Raw genomic sequence first — 18,875 nt, forward strand, 5'->3', positions numbered from 1 at the left:
TCATATGATATTTCTCTTTCTCTGATTGAATTATTTCACTTATCATTATACTTTATAGCTCCACCCATGTTGCAAATGGAAAGAGTTTACTCTTTTTATGGCTGAATAATATTTCATTTATATATATATATATATAAAATCTATTTTATGTATTCATTTATCACTGAACACTTGAGATGATTCCATTATTTGGTTGTTATAGATAATGCTGCTATAAATGTCAAGATGCTTTCAATTAGTGGTTTTGTATTTTCGTGGTAAATACTCAGTAGTGCAATTACTGAATCATATGATAATTATGTTTTTAGATTTTTGAGGAAATTCCATACTGTTATCCTAGTGGCCTCGCCAGTTTGTGCTCCTACCGACAGTGTGCAATGGGTTCCTATTTGTCTACATCCTATTTATTAAACAAGAGTTGATTCTTGTGTTTTTGATTTTTAACCTTCTGACAGGTGTGAGGTGATATTTAATGGTAGTTTTTCTTTGCATTTCCATAATAATGAATGATGTTGTGCATCTTTTCATGTGTCTGTTGGTCATTTGGATGTCTCATTTGGAGAAATGTCTATCCATGTCTCTGCCCATTTTTAATTAGACTCTTTGTTTTGGGGTGTTCAGTTGTTTATGTTCTTCATATATTTTTTCTTCCCAAGATTTTATTTAAATTCAAGTTAGTTAACATATAGTGTAGTTTTAATTTCAGGAGTAGAATTTAGTGATTCATCACTTACATATAGCACCCAGTGCTCATGACAAAATTGACCTCCTTAATGTCCATCACCCATTTAGCTCATCCCCCCACACATCTCCCCCCAGCAACCCTCAGCTTGCTCTCTATAATTAAGAGTCTTTTTTGTGGGGGTGCCTGTGTAGCTCAGTCAGTTAAGTGTCCATCTTTAGCTCCAGTCATGACCCAGAGTCCTGGGATTGAGCCCCTCATTCAGCTCCCTGCTCAGCAAGGAGTCTGATTCTCCTTCTCCACTCTGCTCATGGTCTCTCTTGTTAACTCTGTCTCTGTATCTCAAAGAAATAAATAATTTTTTAAGTCTGTTTTTAGTTTGCTTCCCTCTCTGTTTTTATCTTGTTTTTCCTTCCCTTTCCTATATTCATTTTTGTTTCTTAAATTCCACATATGAGTGAAATCATATATTTGTCTTTCTCTGACTGATATATTTCATTTAGCATAATACACTGTAGCTCCATCCACATCATCACAAATGGCAAGATACCATTCCTTTTGATGGCTAGATAATATTCCACTGTCTGTGTGTGCATGTGTGTGTGTATATGTATAGTGTGGGTCTGTGTGTAATATACACATACACCACATCTTTTGTATACGTACATATATGTGTGTATATGCACACACACACACACCCCACATCTTCTGTATCCATTTATCAGTTGATGGACATTTGGGCCCTTTCCATAATTTGGTTGTAGTTGATAGAGCTGCTATAAACATCAGGGTGCATATGCTCCTTTTGATCAGTATTTTTGTAACCTTTGGATAAATAATTAGTAATGTGATTGACGGGTCATAGGGTAGTTCTATTTTTAACTTCTTGAGGAATCTCCATACTCCTTTCCCAAGTAGCTACATTAGTTTGCAGTCTTACCAACAATGTAAGAGGGTTCCCCTTTATCTGCATTCTTGTCAACATCTGTTATTTCCTGAGCTGTTAATTTTAGCCATTCTGACAGGTGTGAGGTGGTATCTCATGGTGGTTTTGATTTGTATTTCTCTGATGATGAGTGATTTGAACATTATTTTCTTTCATGTATCTGTTGTCCTACTATATGTCTTCTTTGGAGAAATATCTGTTCATGTCTTCTGTCCATTTCTTAACTGGATTATTCACTTTTGGGGTGTTGAGTTTGGTAAGTATTTTTATAGATTTTGGATACTTTATCTGATATGTCATGTGCAAATATCTTCTATTCTGTAGGTCACCTTCTAGTTTTGTTGATTGTTTCCTTCACTTGAAGAAGCATTTTATCTCGGGGAAGTCCTAACAGTTTTATTGTTCCCTTGCCTCTGGAGACATATCTAGTAAGAAGTTGCTACAACCCATGTGAGGATGGACATCCTTGTCTTGACCATAGAGGAAAATATTTCAGTTTTTTCTCCATTGAGGATATTAGCTGTGGGTCTTTCATGTATGGCCTTTATCATGTTGAGGTATGTTCCTTCTATCCTTACTTTCTTGAGGGTTATTATCAAGAAAGGATGCTGTGTTTTGTCAAATGCTTTTTCTGCATCTATTGAGAGGACCATATGGTTCTTATTCTTTCTTTTATTAATGTGATGTATCACATTGATTGATTTGCAGATATTAAACTACCCCAGCAGGCCAGGAATAAATACCACTTGATCATGGTGAATTAAATGTTTAAAGTATTCTGGGATTCAATTAGTTAATACCTTATTGAGAACTTTTCCACCTATTTTCATCAGAACTATTGGTCTGCAATTCTTCTTTTTAGTGGGGTCTTTGTGTGGGTCTGGAACCAATGTAATGCTGGTCTCATAGAATAAATTTGGAAGTTTTCCTTCCATTTCTATTTTTTTGTTACAGATTCAGAAGAATAGGTATCAATTCTTCTTTAAATTGTTGGTAGAATTCCCCTGGGAATCCATCCAAATCTGGACTCTTGTTTTTTGGGAGATTTTTTATTACTGATTCCATTTCTTTGCTGGCTATGGGCCTGTTCAAATTTTCTATTTCTTCCTGTTTCAGTTTTCATAATTCATATGTTTCTAGGAATTTCTTCCAGATTGCTCAGTTTCTTAATGTATAATTTTTCATAATATTCTCTAATGATTGTATTTCTGTGGTGTTGATTGGGATCTCTAATCTTTCATTCGTGATTTTACTTATTTGGGTCCTTTCTCTTTTCTTCTTGATAAGTTTGACTTAGGGTTTATCAATTTTTTAAATTCTTTCAAAGAACTAACTCTTTGGTTTTATTGATTTGTTCTGTTGATTTTTGTTTGTCTTTTTGTCTATCATTTATTCTGCTCTAACCTTTATTATTTCCCTTCTTCTTCTGGTTTAGGTTTTATTTGCTTTTCTTTTTCAAGTTCCTTTAAGTGAAAAGTTAGATTGTGTATTTGAGGTTTTCTTGTTTTGAGATAGTTGTATTGCAATGTATTTCCACCTTAGTACCACCTTTGCTGTATCCCAAAATGTTCTGGACAATTGTTTTGTCATTTTCATTTCCATCCGTGTATTTTCTTTCTTCTTCTTTAATTTCCTGGTTCGCCCATTCATTCTTTAGTAGGATGTACTTTAACTTCCATATGTTTGTGGTTTTCCCAAATTTTATCTTGTGGTTTACTTCAAGCTTCATAGTGTTGTGTTTTGAAAATATGGATGATATGATTTCATTCTTTTTGTATTTGGTGAGGCCTGACTTGTGATCCAGTAAGTGATCCCTTTTGGAAATGTTCTATAGGTATTTAAAAACAATATGCATTTTACTGCTTTAGGATGAAATGTTCTGAATATATCTGTTCAGTCCATCTGGTCCAGTGTGTTATTCAAAGCCATTGTGTCCTTGTTGGTTTTCTGCTTAGCTGTCTCTCCATTTCTGTATGTGGTATGTTAAAGTCCCCTATTATTCTTGTATTACTATCAATTAGTTTCTTCATGTTTGTTATTAATTGATTTATATATTTGTGTACTCCCAAGTTGGAAGCATAAGTGTTTACATTTGTTAAATTTTCTTGTTGGATACACCCCTTAATTATGTTAGAGTTCCCTTCTTCATCTCTTGTTACAGTCTTTGGTTTAAAATCTAGTTTGTCTGATATAAGTGTGACTACTCCAGTTTTCTTTTGGTGTCCATTAGCATGATACACTGTTCTCCATCCCCTCAATTTCAATCTATAGGTGCCTTTAGCTCTAAAATGAGTTTCTTTGTAGGCAGCATATAGATGGATCTTTTTTTTAACCCCTTCTGATACCCTATGTCTTTTGATTGAAGCATTTAGCCCATTTACATTTAGAATAATTATTGATAGATATGAATTTAGTGCCAGTGTGTTTCCTGTAAATTTGGTGTTTATGGTGATGTTCTTTTTTCTTTTTTTTAGTCTTTGTTATTTTTGTTCTTTCCTTCCCACTCAGAGTCCCCTTTATTATCTCTTGCAGGGCTGGTTTAGTGGTCATGAACTGTTTTAGTTTTTGTTTGTCTGGGAAGTTCTTTATCTTATATTCTTAATGACAGCCTGGGTGGATAAAGTATTATTGGCTTCATGTTTTTTCCCATTCAGCACATTGAATATAGCATGCCACTGTCTTCTGGCCTACCATTTATCTGTGGACAGATCTGCTGTGAACCTGATTTGTCTTCTCTTGTAGGTTAAGGACTTGTTTTCCTTGTTGCTCTCAGAATTCTGTCCTTGTCTGTGTATTTTGTGATTTGACTATGATATGTTTTAGTGTTTTCTGGCTTTTGTTGAATTTGGTGGGATTTCTCTGTACCTCTTGGATTTTGATGTCTGTTTCCTTCCCAGATTAGGAAAATTTTCAGCTATAATTTGTTAAACCCTCTATCCCTCTTTACTTCTCTTCTTCTGGACTCCTATGATACAAAGATTATTACACTTTCAGGAGTCACTGAATTCCCTAAGTCTACTTTCATGATACAATGCTTTTCTTTCTCTTTTCCTTTCAGCTTCATCATACTCCATAATTTTATCATCTATATCACTGATTTGTTATGATTTGTCCATCCTCATTGCCATTGCATCCAATTCTCCATCTTGGTTACAGGGTTTTGTTATTTGTTTGTTTGTTTGTTTGTTTGTTCTTTTGTTTTTTTGTTTTTTAGGGGTTTTGGTTTGTTTGTTTTGTGGGTTTTGTTTTTGTTTTTATTTATTTATTTGTTTGTTTGTTTATTTATTTATTTAGTTTGTCAAGTTTTTACCTCTTTTATCTCTGAAGTAAGTGATTCTCTAGTGTCTCCTATGCTTTTCTCAAGCCCCGTTATTATTCTTATGATAATTGTTTTAAATTCTGCCTCAGGTACTTTAATTATATTTGTTTTTATAAAACCCCTGGCCATGACTTCTTCTTGTTCTTTCTTTTTGGGTGAATTCCTCCATCTTGTCATTTTGTTTAGGTCACTGTTTTTGTTTGTTTGTTTGGGGGGGCGGTGTATGTTAGAAAAGCCTGCTATATTTCTACTCCTGACAGTAATGGCTATATTAAGAAGAGATCCTATACTGTCTTGGGTCTGGTGTTTCAGTGTATTTCAGTTCAGACCCTGCTATTGTGTTTTATCTACTCCTCCCCTCAGATCAGTCTTCTTCAGAGTCTCTCCTTGTCTCCAGTTGGAAGTGTTTGGGCTTTGTCTACTGTGTAGTAAGTTTTAATTAGGTGTGTTTTTGTCTGCTTATTAAAAGAAACTAGATTTTCAGGGGGTCTGGGTGGCTCAATCAGTTAAGTATCCAACTCTTGATTTCAGTTCAGATCATGATCTCAATGCCATGTGATCAAACACTGTGTCTGGCTTCGTTTTGGACATGGAACCTGCTTAAGATTCTCTCCCTGTGCTCTGAACCCCCTTTTTCATGCTGTTTGTCTAAAATAATAATAATAACAAAAAGTTATATCCTATTTCACCTAGAACTGAAGTCTTATAACAACTGTGATCAGTGGACTTGGTGCATGTGAGGGGTTTGTGCTGGTTTTCTGGGGGATTGGCCTGCTGCATTGTTTTTCAGGTGTACTTGCCCTTGTGAGGATGCACCTGCAGGGTGCAGGGGGGGTGGGTCTTGGTGTAAGCAGCTCCAGCCTCCACTGGAGGCTCTGTGTTGCTCACTGAAGTCTGTCATTATTGATGGGTGGGGTAGGGAGGAAATGGTGTCATGTCTGACATTCTCTTATACTCAGAGTTGGAAGTTCATAACTGCCACCCTTCAGGAAGCCCTCACAGAAGAATGAACTCCTCTCTTGTGTACCTGGTCTCTGTCAGATCCCTGTCTTCACCCTATCTATGTCTAACTGTCTGCCTTCCAGGTTGCACTGCATTCTTGTGTTTTATCTCAAGGATATAGTTGGGTTTCAAAATTCCAAATTTTAGGGACCTGGTATGGCACAGAACTACACTGATCTTCTGAGGCAGGGTGTCACCACACTGTGGCTGGTACTGGCTTGTCCCTGAAAAGCAGTTGCACAACCATGCAACAGTTTAGAGTTCATGGTAGAACACAACAAAAAGCTGGCACCAAGTTTTGCTGCCCTCAGCAGGTGTCTCTGTTCCTATGCTAAAGAAGAGGGCAGTATATTATTCCCTACTGGTTCTCTTTTTCCCTGTAATAGTTGTGCCACTTTTCCCAAATGCACTACAAGAAGGGGAACCACTTCTTTCCATGCAACCCAAGGGATCCTCAGACCACATTTCCCACTCCCAGGCCTCTGTCCTTTCCCACGGGATCACAATTAAGTCCAACAGGCAGGGTTCTGTTGAAGGTGTAGACCTCCATACTTCAGACTTTGAGGTAGCCAGCTCCTCAACTTTTCCCTGTGCATGATTTTGGGGAAGAGGTTTTTGTTGTTGTTGTTGTTGTTGTTTGTTTGTTTGTTTTACAGAGATCACAAATAGGCAGAGAGGCAGACAGAGAAAGAGGGGGAAGCAGGATCCCTGCTGAGAAGAAAGCCCAATGTGGGGCTCCATCCCAGGACCCTGAGGTCATGACCTAATCCAAAGGCAGAGGCTTAACCCACTGAGCCACCCAGATGCCGCAGGGTGAAGCAAGAGTTTTTCTTGTGCAATCCCCTGCTTGCTGCTCTATCACTTGCTCTCTCTCCCCCTATCTCACTCTCTCGATCTTTATCTATCTCTCTCCCCCTCTCTCTTTCTCTCTCACTCCTCTGCAGTCAGGGCTCCCTCTGCTCCACAGCAGCAGCAATTCTTTTCTGCCCCAAATCAACTACCTGCATCTCCTACCTTCCATGATGTGGCTGTTTTTCTCAGTCTAGATCTGCAGTTGGTTCTCTCAGTTCTCAAATCAATTTCTTCAGTGTCCATAATGACTTGATATTCATCTGGCTATATTGGAGGGATGAGTGAAACATAGGGTCCTTCCACTATCTGCCATCTTAACTCTATAGGTATACTTTTAAATCACTTCCAAAATCTTTGGGAACCTGCAACTTTAAAGTTTTTCTAGGTTAAATGATAAATTGAGTTAAAATTATTGAACATCTAAATCTTTTCCAAATGTGATAAAATAGCAAAACATTGATTACTAATCGTAAGTTTGTCTACTTTCATCTTATTATTACAGAAAAAACTGAAGATAATTTTGGGTCTGTTAATAAATAAGCTTTATTAAAAGATTATACTATAGAAAACACATGTTTCTAAAAATTATATATTAATAAAGTTGCTGATCTAAAAAACTCTGGTATGACAGTTCACAATTATTATGCAGTTTCTACTAGAGATTAAGGCTATAAAGCATTAAACATTCTAACATATGTAATTAAGACTATTGGAAATAATAAGGAAAACAACTCTGTATGCAAATAAAATGAGGTAGCTGTTTTGGTAAAAATGTTATGAGGGTTGGGAATACATTTTTGTTAAGAAAAAAATATAATTTTATCCTAAAATAAGACTGGTATAAAGAGGAAAACCTTAGGACATAATCTAAATGCAATTTTTTTTAAAGATTTTATTTATTAGACAGAGAGAGAGAGACCACTGGCAGGCAGAGCAGCAGGCAGAGAGAGAGAGAGGGGGAAGCAGGCATCCCGCTGAGCAGAGAGCCTGATGTGGGGCTCGATCCCAGGACCCTGAGACCATGACTCGGGCCAAAGGCAGAGGCTTAACCCACTGAGCCACCCAGGCACCCCTAAATGCAAATTTTTAACGAAGTTGTAAAAAAGAATCTTTAAAACATTTTATGCATGGTCAGGATGAAGATTAAAAGGAATAGATACACTGGATGGAGATTAAACTTTTTTCTCTCTGTTAAAAGATAACAAGATTTGCTTATATTGTTGGTCTACTTTAAATATGTATAAACAATTTTTTTCGCTTCATCTGTCTCAAAACAAAAACAAAAACAAAAACAAAAACAGGGGGCGCCTGGGTGGCTCAGTGGTTAAGCCGCTGCCTTCGGCTCAGGTCATGATCTCAGGGTCCTGGGATCGAGTCCCGCATCGGGCTCTCTGCTCAGCAGGGAGCCTGCTTCCTCCTCTCTCTCTCTGCCTGCCTCTCTGCCTACTTGTGATTTCTCTCTGTCAAATAAATAAATAAAATCTTTAAAAAAACAAAAACAAAAACAGTTTCTTTGTTTTATTTTTATCAGGTCTTCAATTAATTAAAGAATTAAATCTTCTCAATATTAAGAAAGATAAGTCTTGATAATAACTATTTAACCTTCTGTAGACTCTCTTATTGTCATCTTAGTTAAACAGATACAGTATTAAATTATACAGCAATCTGTAATCCTACTTAAACATGAGCTTTAAAACATTCTCAGTCTCTGAGAAATAAACTGAGGGTTTTAGAAGGGAGAGGTTTTGGGGAAATGGGTTGGCCTGGTGTTGGGTATTAAGGAGGGCATATATTGCATGGAGCACTGGGTGTTATACACAAATAATGAAACTTAAAGCACTACATTGAAAACTAATGACATACTGTAAGATGACTAACATAACGTAAAATAATAATAATAATAATAATAATAATAAGGAAGCACAGCTTGGCAATAAAAACTAATATACCTCACACACACAAAAAAATCTTCTGGAGATTTTAACAAACTTTCACAAAATTCAAACTCTAAATGAAGCATTTTTGACAAATTAGATTTACTCATGTGCTATGATAAGGAGCATGGGAACCATTATCAATGAACTGATGATAATTTTTCTTTGGTTTTATTATATAGGTAAATGCTTTAACAGTCCATAAATTCCTGAAATTTTAATATGTTGTTCCATAATGTAATCACCTGTAATTCTTTTTTTTTTTTTAGAAATAATTGTTTATTTGAGAGAGAGAACACACAAGTGGGGGTAGAGGGAGAGGGAGAGGGAAAAGCAGACTCCTCACCAAGTAGGTAGTCCAACAAGGGGCTGATTCCGAGGACCCTGAGATCACGACCTGAGCTGATGTCAGATACTTAAACAACTGAGTCACACAAGCACACCACACATAATTCTAATTATTAAAATGTTATATGTCATACAAATAACAAAATTTCCTTGTCAACTACATTGTAATATACTCTTACCAGATCTTTAACCATGGGCATTTTGAGTCTTGTCTTTTAGAGCTATTGCTTTGATGATCTTGTAAAATGTGTTTCATCTTTAAAAAGATTCATGGGAAGGACTTTTGATGAGTACAGGTTTCTATTACTCTTAGGATCATGAAACTAAACTGAGTAATAATCTCTAGAACTAATGAAAGAAAAACACTACATTCAAACAAAGCAAAAATTAGTAGCATAATACTAAATAAAATTTTTAAAAGGTAATTATAGTTTTATGGTTCTTTTTAAAAATATTACTAGTTCACTATGTTTGTTCTTCCTAATTATTTTTTGCTCTTATCTATAACTTTAAAAATCTATTTATAAAGAAATATATCAAATTTATCTTTTTCTCCCTGATGACTCCAGAATTTAAAAGCTCTCAGTAAGTATTCTTATAGTCATGGTGATTAGGATTATTTCATAATTTCAGTAAGAATCTGTTTTGCCTATAATAAGACACCATTACAGAAATATTTGTCATATTATCAAGTCTTTGAGTAGAATGTCATATTTGAGAGGGACACGTATAGAATCAAATGTGACCAGATAGCTTTAAGGAACTAAGACTGACTTCATGGTGCAAATAAAGCCCTTTTTTAAAAATCAGCCTGGTACCTTGTTTACAGAATTCCCAAGAGCCTTATCAGAAGAGCAAGTAAGATCACTTCCTGGCAGGCTCAGGAAACTCAAGATATTTTGGGGACCTCAAAAAGAAGGGAAGTAACCCAAATCTATAGGTATTATAGGTAAAGCTGATCAAAAAGAGAATATTTAAAGTTAATTCTAAAAATGCTCATAAAAAGTTCCAGCAGAGCAGATGTAAAAGACCCTAGGGGCGCCTGAATGACTCTGTCAATTGAATGTTCAACTCTTGATTTCTGCTCAGGCCGTGATTTTACAGTGGTGAGACTGAGGCCCACATTGGGCTGTGCACTCAGCAGGGAGTATTCTTGAGATTCTCTCCCTCCCCTGCTCTCTCTTTCTCACTCTCTAAAATAAATAAATATTTAAAAGACACTCTATGGGCAGTCACTAATTTTTTTAAAATATGGAATACTTCATGAATTTGCATGTCACCCATGTATAGGGGGCATGCTAATTTTCTCTGTATCGTTCCAATTTTAGTATATGTGCTGCCAAAGTGAGCACGGGCAATCACCATTTTTGCTGCACTTATATAAATAATTAGACCTCTTTTGTTAATACTGGATTTTATGAATAATTAGTCTTAATTTCCTCCTTGGAAATGAGGGTGACTTTAGAGAAAAAAAGTGTTTCAGTAGCACACCTTTGCAGATGTTAGATTCTAGTTCTAATTTATTGAGTGTTTGTTGTTCACCTACAAAGTTGGGCTGGATCTTAATTTTTTCCAGTTTCCTAGAATATCTAGCTATGATTTTCCAAACTAAGGTTACAGTTTTCTCCCATTATTTTGACTTGGGATCACTTAAGGAGGAAATGTTAATTCATAATCACACCACAGGCCAGGTAAAAGTTAATATCTGTAAATTTTACAATCAAGCCAAAAAGCTCTACTCTTTTGGAAAAGCCAAGGTCAGTTCCAATAAAGTCCAAGACAAAGTAAGAAACGTCTTACCTAATTTTACCTGGACTCTTTCCTTTCTTGGCCCATTGGTGACAATCCTGATTTTGCTGCTTTTTGGTCTTGCATTCTTGAGCTCTTTTGGTAAGCTTTGTTATCAAAAGACTAGAGGCAGTTAAACTACAGATGGTAAATACTCAAGGGTATAAACATTTGGGGTTATATCCTGGTGACAATCGAACTTACTTTAAGATAGCCAGGAAACTACTTTGCTCCTTTACCCTAGGATATATGTTGTCCAATGTCAGCAAGAAGAAGTGAAAGTTGGACTTCCACCCACCAAGAGCCCTCAAGAATGAGGAGCAAATAGAGAAGAGATTTTGTCACCCGGGATTCAATAACAAGCTACAACCCAGTTTTCTAGTCCTACTTACAGGTGCTGCTTGCCACCATAAACCATAAATTCAGTCAAGTGACAGAAGCCACAAGGTCCAAACAGGTCCCCATGACCTAGTTTTCAACTAGTTTGAGCCAGTGCAGATAACATGCTAGCTCTTCAGATGACCTCAAGATCATTACCATAAGGGAAAAAAATACCTACCAATGTCATGATAGATCTGACTTCACCATTTAAAGAAAGAGAAGAGGTGGCACTCTGAATCTGAGAAGTCTCTTTTCTCTTCATCCCAATGGCCTGATATAAGCTTGCTTTCTAACCCCTTAATTACCTGAATTTCATAAAACTCTGACCATTAGACTTAATCAAAGTCAAAGTGTCTTTAGAGCATGAGATCTCCTTCCTCATTTTCTGGCCATTGAATAGATTACCTGATTACTATCAAATACTGTCTTGTTATTTGGCTATTTGGTGAATGGTATTGCATAAGGAAAGAACCCACCATTTGGTAAAAACAGATTCACAGAAAGTCACAAAGAGAGTAAAGAGAGGTCCTTGATACTTTTCGAGTTTCTCCTAATGGTTACGTCTTACATAACTATTGTAACAACACCAGGAATTTTACATTGCTACAGCATAAGTGTGTAGAGTTCTATGATATTTCATCCCATGTTTACATTCATGTATCTACCACCAAAATCAAAATACAGAACTGCACCATTACCACAAAGTTATCTCTCAGTTTATCCCCTTTAGTTACACCCACACCTTTTTTTCAAAGTCTCCTTAACAACTCCTGACCACTAACATATTCTCTAGCACCATAATTTTTGTCATTTTGAGAATGTTACATGCATGTTAATAGTGTGTGAACTTTTTGGATTGATCTTTTTTTTTTCCCCCACTCCGCATAATAACTTTTGGGATTCATCAAAGTTGTTACCTGTATCAATCATTGGTTCCTTTTTATTTCCAAGTAGTATAAGATGGTATGAAAATACCACTATTTATCATTTGTGGGACATTTCTTTTTGCTTTTGTTTTTCAATGTAAAGCAAATATGAACAAAGCTAAAGAGAACAATAATGTATGCATTTTTATGTTAGTATAAATTTTTCATTTCTTTGAGATATAAGAAAAAAAGTGAAGGGATGCCTGGGTGGCTAAGTGGGTTAAGCCTTCAGCTCAGGTCATGGTCTCAGGGTCCTGGGATCGAGCCCCATATCAGGCCCTCTGCTCAGTGGGGAGGCTGCTTCCCCCTCTCTCTCTGCCACCTGCCTCTGCCTTCTTTTGATCTTTCTCTCTCTCTGTTAAATACATAAATAAATTCTTAAAAAAGAAAAAGAAATAAATGTGGATGCTGAGTTATATCACAAATATAGGGCTTTTTTTTTTTTTTTTTTTGGCATTGCAACATTATTTTCCAGTGTGGCTATTTCACTTACATTCCCTACAGCAATATATGAGAGAGTTTCCCTTCATCCATCCCAGCATTTGCTATTGTCACAATGGGTTATTTCGCTTTTCTAATAGGTATGATGTGATATCTCATTGTGCTATGAATTTGTATTTTTTCTGAGTTCTTTTTTTTTTTTGCAAAACACATTTTTAAAAATTTATTAACATATAATGTATTATTTGTTTCAGGGGTACAGGTCTGCAAATTGTGTAAGACTGATGATTCACAGACTGATACCCCTGAATCAATTTGTATTTCTGTTAGAGTTAGTAAATATGAGCCTCTTTTCATCAATATCCATCTGTATATATTTTTCTGTGAAATGGTTCATCAAATATTTTGCCATTTTCTAATTTAATTGTTTTTTCCTTCTTTCTTTTCTTTTAACTGCTGAGTTGTAGAATATTTTAGGTATTCTAGATATGTTTCCTTGTCCACTACGCAGATTGCACACACTTTCTCCCACTCTGTAACATACCTTTTCATCATTGAATAGAGTCTTTTTTAGAGTAAACATACTTTTTATTATATTCTTTTTTATTGAAGTATAATTAACATACAATGTTATATTAGTTTCAGGTGTAAAAATATTGAATCAGCAATTGTATACATTACTCAGTTCTCACCAAATTAAGTATAGTCACCATCTTTCACCAGTGTTATTATAATATTGTTGACTGCATTCCTTATGCTGTACTTTTAATATCTGTGAATTATTTATTTCATAACTGAAAGTATGTACCTCATAGTCTCCTTTATCTATTTTACCCATTCCTTCACCCATCTTCTCTCTAAAACTCACCAGTTTGTTCTCTGAATTTAAAAGTGTGGTTTTTTGTTTACTTTTTTGTTCATTTGTTTTGTTTTTTAGATTCCATATATAAGTGAAATCATATGGCATTTTTCTTTCTCTGGTTTATTTCACTAGAATAAAATAAAAGCACTAATTTGAAAAGATATATGCTCCTCTATGTTTATAATATTTATATTATAATAATATAATAACTATATTTACAATAGTCAAAATATGGAAGCAAACCTAATGTTCATCCATAGATGATGAATAAAGAAGATGCCATACACACACACACACATTTGTTGAAAATATTATTTTCATACAGCATTTAATTAAGGGAATTGTCCACCAGGCTCTAAGCAGCAAAATGAGGTAAACCTGGTGTATAGACTTCCACCATGCCTCCCAGCATCTTGGATTCAATCAGCTGAACACATATTATTAACCATCACAAATATTAACCATCAGGATCCATCATAGTATGTGAGGCAGCTTTACTTCCTTACTGGCCAAATCACTCAAAGGAATGAATTCAGGAACTGAAAGCTATATTAAAAATTGCATCGATAACACATAGGTCTGCCAGTATGAAGTTGAGGGCAATTATACCATCCATAGAAATCTTGGCCAATAAGTTGAGGTGGATCTTAATTCTTTCTAAAGCTGAGATTGTGTTATTGATGATTTCAGCTTGAGGCAGGAGCAAAGTATGAATCAAATTTTCTAATTGGTTTATTTCGATTGTAAAGAAAACTGCTTATAGGGTATATTTTTAAAAAGGCCTGTTAGCCTTCTGGGAACCTTTCCTGTCTAAGTAAGGCTATTCTCATTTTGAAAAGATCTCTACAATATGAGATTTGTGATGTGGTGATGTGTCATTAAACATATGAAGGTTCCTCATGACCACCCCTAAAGAGCAAACAACTCTTTTGTTTTGTTTTTTAGAATGGGGAAAAAAAACACGATTTCTTCATACGTAAATTTTAGTTCAAAAAATAAGAATTTCAAACATAAAAAGATGAATGTCTTTTAAGCTTTTCTTTTAACTCAAAAAATGAAAACATTCAGGATAAAATGACAGCCAAAGGTTATCATGAAGAAATTAACTCTAATATTTCAAAATTGAGTCCAGATAGATCTCAAAATTTACACTGTACTGTTACAGTATTAGTTTTTATTTTATTTTATTGTATCTAAACAAAATTGCAAAGCCATTACATCAACAATCAAATAGCTGTGTCTTTAAAAACAATGGAGGGTAATATTTGTTTTCCACAAAATAGTGCAGGAGTGTATACAAATACCTTAAGCAGAAAGTGTTTACAATGATTGAAGTCCCCAAAAGGAAACTATATAAACAAGGGTCCAGATTAATAAATCCTCTGTCATAGCCTCCTAGCCAGTGGTAGGCCTTAGACATCTCAATTAAATTCAGATTATTGATTTTAGTTAGTCCTTCTTAAATTTTTTTTCACTGAACCAAAATTCATTGTTTATGCACCACACTCAGTGCCCCAAGCAATACATGCCCTCCTTAATACCCACCCCTGAACCACCCAACCCTCTCCCCCGTTCCACTCCAAAACCCTCAGTTTGTTTCTCAGAGTCCACAGTCTCTCATGATTTGTCTAACCCTCTAATTTCCCCCAACTTATGTCCCCTCTCCATCTCCCAATGCCCTCTAAGTTATTCCTTATGCTCCACAAGTAACTGAAACCATATGATAATTGACTCTCTCTGCTTGACTTATTTCACTCGGCATAATCTCCTCAAGTCCTGTCCATCTTGATACAAAAGTTTGGCATTCATCCTTTCTGATGGAGTCATAATACTGTATTGTATATATGGACCATATCTTCTTTATCCATTCATCTGTTGAAGGGCATCTTGGCTCTTTCCACAATTTGGCGATTGTAGCCATTGCTTCTATGAAATTGGGGTACAGATGGCCCTTCTTTTCACTACATCTATATCTTTGTAGTAAATACCCAGTAATGCAATTGCAAGGTCATAGAGAAACTCTATTTGTAATTTCTTAGGGAAACTCCACATTGTTTTCCAAAGTGACTGCACCAACTTGCATTCCCACCAACAGTGTAAGACAGTTTTCCTTTCTCCACATCCTCTCTAACACATTTTATTTCCTGTCCTGTTGATTTTGGCCATTCTAACTGCTGTACAATTGTATCTCAATGTAGTTATGATGTGAATCTCCCTGGTAGCTAATGATGATGAACATTTTTTCATGTGTCCGTTAGATATTTGTATGTCTTCTTTGGAGAAGTGTCTGTTCATGTCTTCTGCCCATTTCTTTTTTTTTTTAAGATTTTATTTATTAATTTTACAGAGAGAGATCACAAGTAGGCAGAGAGGCAGGCAGAGAGAGGGGGGGAAGCAGGCTCCCTGCTGAGCAAAGAGCCTGATGAGGGGCTCAATCCCAGGACCCCAGGATCATGAACCGAGCCAAAAGCAGAGGCCTTAACCCACTGAGCCACCCACGTGCCCCCCCACCCATTTCTTGATGTGATTATCTGTTTAATCTGTGTTGAGTTTGAGGAGTTCTTTATAGATCTTGGATATAAGCCCTTTGTAGTGTCGTTTGCGAATATCTTCTCCCATTCCATGGGTTGTCTCTTGTTTTGTTGACTGTTTCCATTGCTGTGCAGAAGCTTTTGATCTTGATGAAGTCCCAAAAGCTCATTTTTGCTTTCATTTCCTTTGCCTTTGGAGACATGTCCTGAAAGAAGTTGCTGTGGCCAATGTTGAAGAAGTCACTGCCTGTTCTCCTCCAGAATTTTGATAGATTCCTGCCTCATGTTGAGGTCCTTTATCCATTTTGAGTTTATCTTTGTGTGTGGTGTAAGAGAACAGTCGAGTTTCATTCTTCTATAAATAACTGTCCAATTATCCCAGCACCATTTATTGAAGAGACTGTCTTTTTTCCACTGGATATTTTTTTCCTGCTTTGTCAAATATTAATTGACCATAGAGTTGTGGGTCCATATCTGGGCTCTCTACTCTGTTCCACTAGTCTATGTGTCTGTTTTTGTCCCAGAACCATGCTGTCTTGGTGATCACAGCTTTATAGTAAAACTTACAATCAGGCAACATGATGCCCCCGGTTTTGTTTTTCTTTTTTAGCATTCCTTAGCAATTCAGGGTCTCTTCTGGTTCCATATAAATTTTAGAATTGTTTGTTACAGCTCTCTGAAAAGTGCTGGTGGAATTTTGATTGGGATGGCATTGAAAGTATAGATTGTTCTAGGCAGTATAGACATTTTAACAATGTTTATTTGTCCAATCCATGAGCATGGAATGGTCTTCCATCTTTTTGTATTTTCTTTAATTTCTTTCATGAGTGTTCTGTAGTTCCTCAAGTACAGATACTTTACTTCTTTGATTAGGTTTATTCCCAGGTATCTTATGGTTCTTGGTGCTATAGTAAATGGAATCGAGTCTCTCATTTCCCTTTCTATATTTTCATTGCTAGTGTATAAGAAAGCAACTGATTTCTGTACATTGATTTTGTATCCCACCACATTACTGAATTGCTGTATGTCTTCTAGTAGTTTGGGGGTGGAGTCTTTTGGATTTTTGAAATAAAATATCATGTAATCTGTGAAGAGAGAGAGTTTGACTTCTTCTCTGCCAATTTGAACATATTTTATTTCTTTTTGTTGTCTGATTGCTGTTTCTAGGACTTCTAGTACTATGTTGAACAGCAGTATTCATCCTTGTTCATCCTGAGTGGGCATCCTTGTCATGTTCCTGATCTCAAAGGGAAGACTGTCAGCTTTTCCCCATTGAGGATGACATTTGCTGTGGCTTTTCATAGACAGACTTTATGAACTTGAGGAATGTTCCCTCTATCCCTATACTTTGAACCATTATAATCAAGAACAGATGCTGTATCTTGTCAAATGCTTTTTCTGCATCAATTGAGAGTACCATGTGGTTCTTCTCTCTTTTTTTATTGATTTGTTCCATTACATTGATTGATTTGTGAATGTTGAACCATCCTTGCATCCCATGGATAAATTCCACTTAGTCATGGTGGGTAATCTTTTTAATGTGCTGTTCAATCCTATTAGCTAGGATCTTGTTGAGGTTCTTGGCATCCATATTCAAAAGTTTTCCTTCTGTTTCTATGTTTTGAAACAGCTTCAGGAGAATAGTTATTATTTCTTCTTTGAATGTTCGGCAGAATTCTCTAGGGAATCCATCAGGTCTCGGGATCTAGTTTTTTGGCAGGTTTTTGATCACTCCTTCAAACTCATTACTAGATATTGGTCTATTTAGGTTGTCAGTTTCTTCCTGATTCGGTTTTGGAATTTTATAGGTTTCCAGGAATGCACCCATTTATTCTAGGTTGGTTAAGTTATTGGCATATAGCTGTTGATAATAATTTCTGATGATTGGTTCCATTTCCTTGGTGTTAGTTGTGATTTTTTTCCCCTTTTCATTCATAATTTTATTAATTTGGTTCCTTTCTCTTTTCTTTTGGATTAGTTTGGCCAGTGGTTTATCAATCTTATTGATTCTTTAAAAAAAAAAACAGCATCTAGTTTTGTTGATGTGTTCTACTGTACCTACTGTACCTCTAGTTTCTATCTCATTGATCTCTCCTCTAATCTTGATTGTTTCCCTTTTTGTGTGTGGGTTTGGCTTAATTTGTTGTTGATTCTCCAGTTCTTTAAGGTGTAAGGAGAGCCAGTGTATTCTGGATTTTTCAATTTTTTTGAGTGAGGCTTGGATGGCTATGTATTTCCCCCTTAGGACTGCCTATGCCTTATTCCTAAGGTTTTGGACTGAGGTGTCTTCATTCTCATTGGTTTCCATGAATTAAGTACTTTGATTTCCTAGTTGATCCATACATTCTTAAGCAGGGTGTTGTTTAGCTTCCAAGTGTTCAAATTTCTTCCAAAGTTTTTCTTTTGTTTGAGTTACAGTTGCAAAGCATTGTGGTCTGAGAATATGTAGGGAATAATCTCAGTCTTTTGATATCAGTAGAGCCCTGATTTATGACACAGTATATGGTCTGCTCTGGGGTAAGTTCCATGTGAGCTCAAGAAGAATGAGTATTCTGTTGTTTGAGGGTGGAGTGTTCTGTATATATCTATGAGGTCCATCTTGTCCAAAGTGTCATTCAATGCTCTTGTTTCTTTACTGATTTTCTGCTAGGATGATCTGTCTATTACTAAGAGTGGTGTGTTAAGATCCTCTACTATTAATGTATTCATATCAATATGACTCTTTATCTTGATTAACAGTTGTCTGATGTAGTTAACTGCTCCCATATTGGGGGATAAATATTTACAATTGTTAGATTTTCTTGGTGGATAGACCCTTTAAGAATAATGTAGTGTTCTTTATCTCGGACTACAGTCTTTAGTT

This window comes from Mustela nivalis (assembly GCF_964662115.1).
Source record: "Mustela nivalis genome assembly, chromosome: X".
Classification (NCBI taxonomy): domain Eukaryota; kingdom Metazoa; phylum Chordata; class Mammalia; order Carnivora; family Mustelidae; genus Mustela; species Mustela nivalis.